Raw genomic sequence first — 10,000 nt, forward strand, 5'->3', positions numbered from 1 at the left:
TGGCGTGAACGAAAAAGCGGCGAGTGCGTGCATGTGAAGTGCGTGGAGAGGAGAATGTGTGCGGGAAGAGCGGGGTGTGGTTCATTACGGCAGATGACTACAGCCTTCTTTATGTTGGTGCTTCTAAAAGGTGAAAAACAGGTGTGAAAATTTAATATTCATCAGGAAATAGTTGCTGACTTGCATAGTGAATGTATTTTATCTTAGAGCAGTTCTTTTGCAACTTTTTTGTGGCAGGCTGGGAGGACTATTGGGGGGAGAGAGAGAGAGAGAGAGAGAGAGAGAGAGAGAGAGAGAGAGAGAGAGAGAGAGAGAGAGAGAGAGAGAGAGAGACAGACAGACAGACAGAGAGGCAGACAGACGGCATAGAGAAAGACAGACAGACAGCATAGAGACAGACAGACAGACAGACATATAGACATACATACATACATACATACATACAGACAGACAGACAGACAGACAGACAGACAGAAAGACAGAAAGACAGACATACAGAGAGGCGAGGGAGGAGTGAATGAATGATAGAAAAAAGGAAAGAAATAAAAACGATGATGGAAAAAAATCTACAGACAAGAACACACACACACACACACACACACACACACACACACACACACACACACACACACACACACACACACACACACACACACACACACACACACACACACACACACACACACACACACGTACCCACGTCTGTCTGTCGCGATAACATTATCACACACACACACACACACACACACACACACACACACACACACACACACACACCCTACCGTGACGTTTTCATTCATTGCGTGTTGGTGACCGGAAACGTAATCTCTCGTACCATCCATCCAAACCCCGACACATTCGTAAACTTGTCCTGTTCTGCTTCCCTTTATCCGTCCGTCCGTCTGTCTGTCTGTCTGTCTGTCTTTTTGCCCGTCTGTCCGTGTCGCTCTCTTGGTTCAGGAAGCATTAGCGTGAGTCGTTGTGTTTATGTGTGTGTGTTTGTCTGTCTGTCATCTTTCACGACTCTTTTCATTTCATAGGGAGGAAAAAATTGTAATGTCACCGAGTCATGAATATAGGCCACACACACACACACACACACACACACACACACACACACACACACACACACACACACACACACACACACACTCTCCACTCTCTCTCTCTCTCTCTCTCTCTCTCTCTCTCTCTCTCTCTCTCTCTCTCTCTCTCTCTAACTATCGATTACGTACTCAACTACTGAATATCTATCTATTTATCCATCAATCTCTCAGTTCATATCTACATACTTCTATCTATCCATCTGTCTGTTATCTATCTATCTATCTGTTCCTCTGAAAACAAAACGAAAATAAAGAAGAAATAAAAAGAAGTTAGTCAGTTCGTCACTTGGATCGTCTCTTCCTTCAGTCCTTTCTTAAATCAAACCAATCAACCATACCAACAGCAAGTCCACGCAGAAGAACGCGAGATAAAGTCAACCGCAAAACTTCGCCGAGACACAACAGCGGTAGAGATCGAAGCCGTGGGAGCGCGAGAGGAGAGGACCCGCCACGCACTTCGGCAGGCAACGTGCGACTGACTGACTCATCTGCAACGCTACAGCTCCACAGCCGCCGCCGGCGCTACCACCATCACCACCACCTTTCCACCGCCAACGACCACAACATTCTGAATATATCGTTTCTATATAGTCCGTTCAGCAAACTTAACATCGCTGGGTCCGCTTAGTACTTCAATGGTTGACCGTCTGGGATTACCGGATGTTGTTGGCAAATTTAAAGAAAAACATCCACTCTCACTACCACCATTAGAGGAGCATTCTCATTATGTTTTATTCCCCCACCTGTTCCCACTTCACTTGGCGCTAATGACAAGAGCGGGACAGGTGAGGAGAGAAGAGTAATAGAGAAAACGTAAGGACCTGAGTGCACGTTCATTAAGCTGATCAAGTCAATTTGTCAGAGGCGTTTCGGGATCTTGTTCTCTCGGTCTTTCAGGGCGTCAGGCTCTCGGTCACGGTCTCGGGTGTTCCAGGTCTCTCTCTCTCTCTCTCTCTCTCTCTCTCTCTCTCTCTCTCTCTCTCTCTCTGCGTATCGACCAAAATCTTTGATTAAAGGAAGGAAGAAGAGATGGATATTAACGAAAAACTGTGTGTGTGTGTGTGTGTGTGTGTGTGTGTGTGTGTGTGTGTGTGTGTGTGTGTGTGTGTGTGTGTGTGTGTGTGTGTGTGTGTGTGTGTGTGTGTGTGTGTGTGTGTGTGCTCGTTCGCACGCATGTGTCTACCTGCCAACCACAAGAACAGGTAAACCTCACAAAAGAATGTTCAGCCATACATCATATTCCCAAGATCATAAGAAACACTGTCAGCAAAAAGGAAATCTCACAAAATATACTAAAACCTTGTACTTACTTGTTTTCTCCTCAGATTATTTCTATTTCGTCTTTTTTCATTTACCTTGAATAAGAAGTTTCTAAACACAATACGTGAGAAGCAAAGAATTCACGAGCACGGTAGGAGATTATCGCGGCTCACAGGTGCACGACACGGCGGTAAAATGACTAACCAGGGACACGGGATGAAGATCGGGAAAGGATAAAGGGCTGATCTCGTCTCTTTTGAACTACAGAAATATTCAATTTAGATTACAAAAAAGCCTAAAAAGTTGTTAGTGATTAAGTACCCCCTTTAGCCCATAAATTCCCGTGAAAAGCCCACATGGTATAAATAAAAAAAAAAAAAAAAAAAAAAAAGGAAAGAAAGGACAAACATTCAAACTTTAAGCATCAGTGTTATTAATAGGGGGAAAAAACACCACATGAATCTAATCCAATCATCCCTGTTGTCTTTGGAAATAGTCACATTGATGATAGTATTGAGACCATAAAATGTTGAAGAATACATACTAGAGATTCTCACTCAAGACTGGTGCGATATGAAATGTTATTGGAAACAAAATTTCACTTTGCGTGGTGGGAAATTTTATGGAACGAGGACACTAATGAGAACAAATGGCCAGTTTCTCAAAACCTCGGTATCGTTTACGAGAAAATATTACGACAGGAGTGATATTGTATTCTCTGTGTTATATATACATTTCATTAGAAAGTATCTCAAGTTCTTTTAATGGGTTGTGTAATATCAGTGTAATATCTCACGGGGGAAGTAATTCGCTGAAAATGAACGTAGTACATGACCAGCGACAAGAATTCAGGATTCACATCTGGAAATTCATCTCAATGTCTAGTGTCACTTATACTACTAGGAACTAAGGAACTGTCATACATTTAACATTTTTGCTGCGATATGTAACAAGCCACAACACTAAAAACATCTTTATAAAACAAAGAGGAAAACGAGACTCAAAGCAGAGGATTTCCAATGATTAATTAGTATGATATGTAGCTTTAGAATATAAAAGAAATGTCTCAGAGTGATCTATAATTTTGGAGTTATATGTGGAGGAATATCAAATAAGTTTAACCCTGAAGACCATCTAGTGACAAAGATATTTACCAGCGCAGACTAACCAATGCCATCATTAAAAATATAAAAAAAAAAAATGTTCACCATCGAAACACTATCATTCGAGAAACAAAAGCAAAACAGAAATGGTGACAAAATTAATTTCCTAAGTAAAGACTGGCCGGTTACGTTAAGGAAAAAAAGTCACCTAAAAGAAACGCCATCATTTAAGAGGGAGAGCAAAGTACACCTTGCCTACACGTCTTGACTAACTCTTTCTGTCAATAAATAACACAAGATTCATCAGGAAAACACGTTATTCAAAAGCCAGATAGTAAAGTAGGACTAGTGTTACTGACTTTTATGTTGATTTAGAAATAACTATAAATTTATCCTTCGCAGATTGTCAGGTCAGTGATTATCATTGGTTTATGTTACAACAAGAGGATCCCTTGTCATCTTATTGATTGTATTTACTCTCTCTCTCTCTCTCTCTCTCTCTCTCTGACGGTGTTGATAATAATAATGGATTGGGTCTCAATGAGTAGAATGATTAGAATATGGAGGAGGAGGAGGAGGAGGAGGAGGAGGAGGAGGAGGAGGAGGAGGAGGAGTAGGGCGTATGATAATGTCACCTTACCAATGAACTTCAGCTCTGGGGAGATTTTCACGACCTCCCACCACAACACCATCCTCTGCAGCATCAAAGAATAAGGAAACAAATTTCAGATCACGTTTGTCGTTTAGAAGACACCACTACTTGTGCCAAGAGCAAGCATTGAATTATTGTGTCTTCTTTGACTAGATAATGCTGGGAACACAAGAGGTGAAGGTCCTGGGATTTCTTATGACAGTAAGTTGTCCCTCCAGGCGCACATCACGCAGCTCGGCAAAACAACGGCAGGAAATTTAGCCACTTTCAGGAGGATCGCCTGGCTCCTTGACAGCAGTAGCCGCCATCTGTTGTCGCCAGTCCGCTCCTCGCTGTTTCTCCTGAGGTGGTTCATCTGGGATAGCCAGACGGACCAACCTGGACAGCGCCGGTACGTGGCAGGGCTGACTAGCTTCTACAAGATGACACATGAGGAAGAGTCTCACGTGCAGCCACTCCAGCAATGCCTTGACCAGTAAACGTGCAAGCCGGTCCCAGCTACCCTGGCCACACAACACTCACACATGTCCCATCATCAAAGGCAGGTTTCGCAAACGTATCTAGAGTGAAACAACTTTTTAGCCTCATAGAATATGCTCAGACTCCCTGAATGTTGTTGTGTGTTGGTGCATGTTTGGCTCAGAGTGGTACATGTGACAGAGATACAACTACTGGAAAATTGGCTGTATAGTGTATATCAGGTTATGTTCTAAGATATGGGATACTCACACTACCTCCTTTAACCTGTTAAATCTGCTTCCCTTGTATATATTGATGAAAATGAAAAAAAAATCAGTAAGAGAAGACGAACAAGAACAAGAAGAAAAAGAAGATAGAATAACTAAGACTGAAAAAGACGATAACAGCAAGTTCCTTCCATTCTCCCTTCGTCTCCTTTTCACACACACACACACACACACACACACACACACACACACACACACACACACACACACACACACACACACACACACACACACACACACACACACACACTTCAAGATTTCATGTTCTTTACAAACTTTCAAACACATGGTGCTTTTATAATTAGGATAGGAAGGTTCATTTTTATGCAGTTTTTCAGAGAGAGAGAGAGAGAGAGAGAGAGAGAGAGTTTGGTATATCGAGGTGAAGTTAATAGGTACACGTTGCATTACTACAGCTTTCGTTCTCGTTACTTTGTAGTGTTTTCATCAAGTCCTGCTCTGCCAACCTCATCTCCCACCTGGCTGTGATGAAGGTTGCTGCAGCTTACAAAGGTGTTTTCAAGATTCCAAAGAGAGTTTAACAGGAATCCTGTATCGCCAATAGGAAAAAAATTCTCATGAAGACCAAACTAATCTCTGTGGCCTTTGAGGAAATCTGAGGGGAAGCGTTAAAGCGTTTACGACTTTGTAAAAACTCTTGTCTAAATGCGGGTTCACACGCGTCAAATTGGAAGTCGGTAGAGTTTGCGACTGCATATCGGTGTCTAACGACTGAAAAAAACAGTTGCAAAACAAGACCGACATGTTGGTCTTGTTCAGTCGATTTGAGACTTTGTTTACGTTGTGACGTCACGGAGAATAGTTTGAAAATGTGGTGTCTATGTAGAGAAGAAAATTTTGGAGTTGGTGAGGAAAAAAGAACACATCTGGGACCTTAAAAGTGAATTCTACAGCAAAAAAAAAAAAAAGCTCACGCAAATCGGCGTTCGATGAGATAACTGCCACTCTCCGATGACTGCTTCCCTCTATGCAGGGTGTTGTTGGTGAGGATAGAAAACTTGTGATGATCTAATTTGATTGCAATCGCCATCGTCACCAGAGGAAGACATCTTGTTGGGTGGCTGTTTGTTTACATTCACTTCCCGCCAACCATCCGATACTTCCGAATCTATGTGTGTGAACGTGTTTCGACTAGAAGGGCTCAGTCGATAATTCTAGCGACTTGCAATTTCACTCGCATATTGACACGGGTGAACATGCCTTAATGAATTGGTGGAGTGAACACATGACATCGATGCGAGAGAGCTTAACCTTGGAAAGGCTGATACGACTGACTTTACTCACGTGTGTATTATCTGCCTTCATCACCAAAAGCATGGAAATCTAACCTAACCAACGCTAACCATCCAACATAGTATAAGCTAATTTGAATTAATAAACTAAATTACTATCATAAAAGTGATGCCCTGGAAATACTCATAACAGAACTTCCTTATCTACTTATCTTTCACCACTACGAGAAAGACTGATAACGTAATACATACTTTAACCAAACATAACCAACGATATCATTGCAAAAATATGACAATGAAAATGTTTACATGTCTACCATGAGTTTTGTGTATGATTACACAATATCATTTACATTAACAAGGGTCTGTAAAGATCAGAAGATTAATAGGCACACTCTTCACTATTTCAATTCACACATAAGTATCTGAAGCTATATAAAATCGCCAAATAGTATTCAGAATAAATATGAAGATGTGTCATAGTAAAGAAGGGAATAAATATGAAGATGTGTCATGGTAAAGAAGGGAATAAATATGAAGATGTGTCATGGTAAAGAAGGGAATAAATATGAAGATGTGTCATGGTAAAGAAGAGAATAAATATGAAGATGTGTCATGGTAAAGAAGGGATTCAAATCTACATTGATCAGTATAAAAAAAAAAAGATTCCAACATAACCCAACCAACAGTTCATCGAAGCGCAGCATACCCGACTAAAGCATCTGACTAAAACAAGAGAGAACTGGTAAGACGGCGAGGAAATCACTACAGCCACGCAAGAGTTATCACGGAGGAAGGAGTAAAGTATGTGAGACTTCTCCTGAAAAACATCGTGCCCGCATACATACACACACACACACACACACACACACACACACACACACACACACACACACACACACACACACACACACACACACACACACACACACACACACAAAGATTAAGGTCTGACAAATCACAAGCCAAAAACAACAGGAAAATAAGGTAGCCCTGGTAACGGCAACAACAGGAAGAGTAATGAACGTACCAACGCACGCACACACACACACACACACAGGCGGGTACACACACACACACACACACACACACACACACACACACACACACACACACACACACACACACACACACACACACACGTTCCACTGACAGGTTAAGAACTAAGAAATTACAGAGTAAAACTATGTGGAAAAAGTCAGTCACACTTTTTCAGCCCTCCAAACAGGCATGTTGGAGCCCGTACACACACTCACACACACACACACACACACACACACACACACACACACACACACACACACACACACACACACACACACACACACACACATAGCAGGTACATATGGATGCACGGCAACACGAGCTTAGTACAAATCCTGTATACTGCTTATATATCACGCGTGTGCACCAACTTTCTCTCTCTCTCTCTCTCTCTCTCTCTCTCTCTCTCTCTCTCTCTCTCTCTGAATGATGTTTCTTCACAGCCACGATCCACGTTAATTTTTTCACGTATTTAGTATAGAAAGTAACAAACACGTCACAAAAGAACCATGACGCACCATGAGCGATAATAATATAAAGTCAGATCAAACGAAATAACCTGTGTTTGAATTATCTTGATATCTTGCCCTAACAGTGAAAGTGTTCGTCAGTCTTCTATCGTAACTCCTTCCCAAAACAAAGTGCAATTCAAAACAATATTAATAATGGATAACAGTGAAAGTAACCAGTGTTTAAGTTGTCTTAATTGTTATCAGTAATGTTTATGATCGTAAACATCATCAAATCTTTGCATTCCTTACATCTGATTCCAAAACGTCATATCCAACAGTCTGCTCACTGGTTAGATAGCGTGCAGGACACTTTCACAGCCGCCCAGGTGTATAGTGTAGGATTGTCAGTCACCTCTCGTACCTCGTTGCGTGGAAGCGGCAGTTTCCCCATAGCGTGACGCATAAGTAACTCCGAAACATGCCCGGCACAAAGTGATACAAAGTCAGTAAACGTGAATGCTATCTGCACTTCGAAAATTTACAGTCACAGTTATTTTTTCCTTTTTATATTTGATGCGTGAGTTCTCCCTTTTATCACTAGACAAGGGACTCCGCCATAGTAATTGCCACACCTGTAGTGGCAGTCTAATTCTCGGGTATACAGGTGAATTACTCTACTTGTCCATCAGCAATGCCAACACTACCATCACTCTTACCTCTACTGGAAACTCAAGCCATCCACGTACCTGCAACAAAAAGAACAAAATACTCAATGAATAAATATCACAATACATAGCCAACATGAAGCTTTAACAACAAATCAGGATATATTCATGGATAGGGAAGTTATATGTGTAGGTGAGTAGAAATATGTATGTATGCAAATAGTATGCTTTACACGTATACGTGTAAGCTTATATGCTTACATTTTGAAGTTTCCATTATATATATATATATATATATATATATATATATATATATATATATATATATATATATATATATATATATATATATATATATATATATATATATATATATATATATATATATATATATATATATATATATATATATATATATATATATATATATATATATATATATATATATATATATATATATATATATATATATATATATATATATATATATCATCAAATAGAGTGAGCTAAAAGTCACATGCATACAGTATCTTACACGTTTGCTGTGAGAGAGCAAAGTACAATAACTGCCGCGATGAGCTGCAGCGCAGCCAATGGTAGGCGGATTTTAGTCAACAATATGCCATGGAACATACAGCGCACAAATCATTGCAAGTTTTGAGGAATTGTTTACAGAGAAGCTGATCTCCTGTCAGGTGATGTATGGTGGGAACGTTCGCCAGAGCTAACTCCATGCAATTTTTCTTGCGGAGTTATTAAAAACTCAAAGTTCATTGTAATCGACCTTAAAGTCTAGAATCTGTCAAGGATACAATTCGCTGAAATATTGCTATCATTTTCAAGGAAACAACCTTGAACAATATATCACTAATGACGGCCACCATCTTTATGATATGATACTTTAAAGAAGCTGAAAATACTGCACTGCATACTTATTATTGTAACAGAGACCATATCCAATATTATCATCACGTTTATCACAATGGAATCTTCAAATATAGTTGTAGCTTTTGGCTCAACAGTACGTTGCAAATTAAGATAAACATTTGATTCATAGTAATTAACATCATTGTCAACATCATCACCATCACCATCATCGCCACCATCACCATCATCATCTTCATCCTCATCTCCATCATCACTTCTCGAATTGCATTACACAACATACACTGACTGTGGGAGGAAGGACAACGCAAAATTCTAAAATGAAAAAAAATAGGAGAAACACGAACAGAAGGTAACAAGACTGATCTCACAGGTTTTTTTTTTTTTTTTATGTTGACACACGGCTACATTGTTTTTCCAAAAGCCCAGCGGAGGCACGAAGCACACTGACAACACTGTAAGAGACACGAAATTCTTGGTTACATATTCTTTGTGTTGGTCGGCAGGTATGACAGGAATTGACGCAGAAGATTTTCGGTATCAAACGTAGTAGTAGTAGTAGTAGTAGTAGTAGTAGTAGTAGTAGTAGTAGTAGTAGTAGTAGTAGTAGTAGTAGTAGTAGTAGTAGTAGTAGTAGTGGCATGTAGCAGCAGCAGCAGCTTCTATGAAGTTAGGCGTTCTGAGGCGTCTCCCCCAGTTTTTTTTTTCGCCCCTCCAACTGAGAGAGAGAGAGAGAGAGAGAGAGAGAGAGAGAGAGAGAGAGAGAGAGAGAGAGAGAGAGAGAGAGAGAGAGAGAGAGAGAGAGAGAGAGAGAGAGAGAGAGAGAGAAGCAGA

At 40.4% G+C, this 10,000-nt stretch overlaps 1 protein-coding gene across 3 annotated transcripts in view; it reads right to left on the reverse strand.

Moving 5' to 3' along the window:
• Window positions 1–10,000, reverse strand: part of LOC123516890 (putative neural-cadherin 2) — a 198,648-nt gene that overhangs the window by 107,531 nt on the left and 81,117 nt on the right. The window contains exon 1 of one of the 3 annotated variants that reach the window (XM_045276617.1): window positions 1,445–1,568. The exons of the other annotated variants lie outside the window; for them this stretch is intronic. The gene's annotated coding sequence lies outside the window, so the exon portion shown is untranslated. Of the gene's footprint in view, window positions 1–1,444; window positions 1,569–10,000 lie in introns of those variants that run through there. 3 annotated transcript variants of the gene reach the window in all.

The sequence above is a fragment of the Portunus trituberculatus genome, chromosome 41 (assembly GCF_017591435.1).
Source record: "Portunus trituberculatus isolate SZX2019 chromosome 41, ASM1759143v1, whole genome shotgun sequence".
Taxonomy (NCBI): Eukaryota; Metazoa; Arthropoda; class Malacostraca; order Decapoda; family Portunidae; genus Portunus; species Portunus trituberculatus.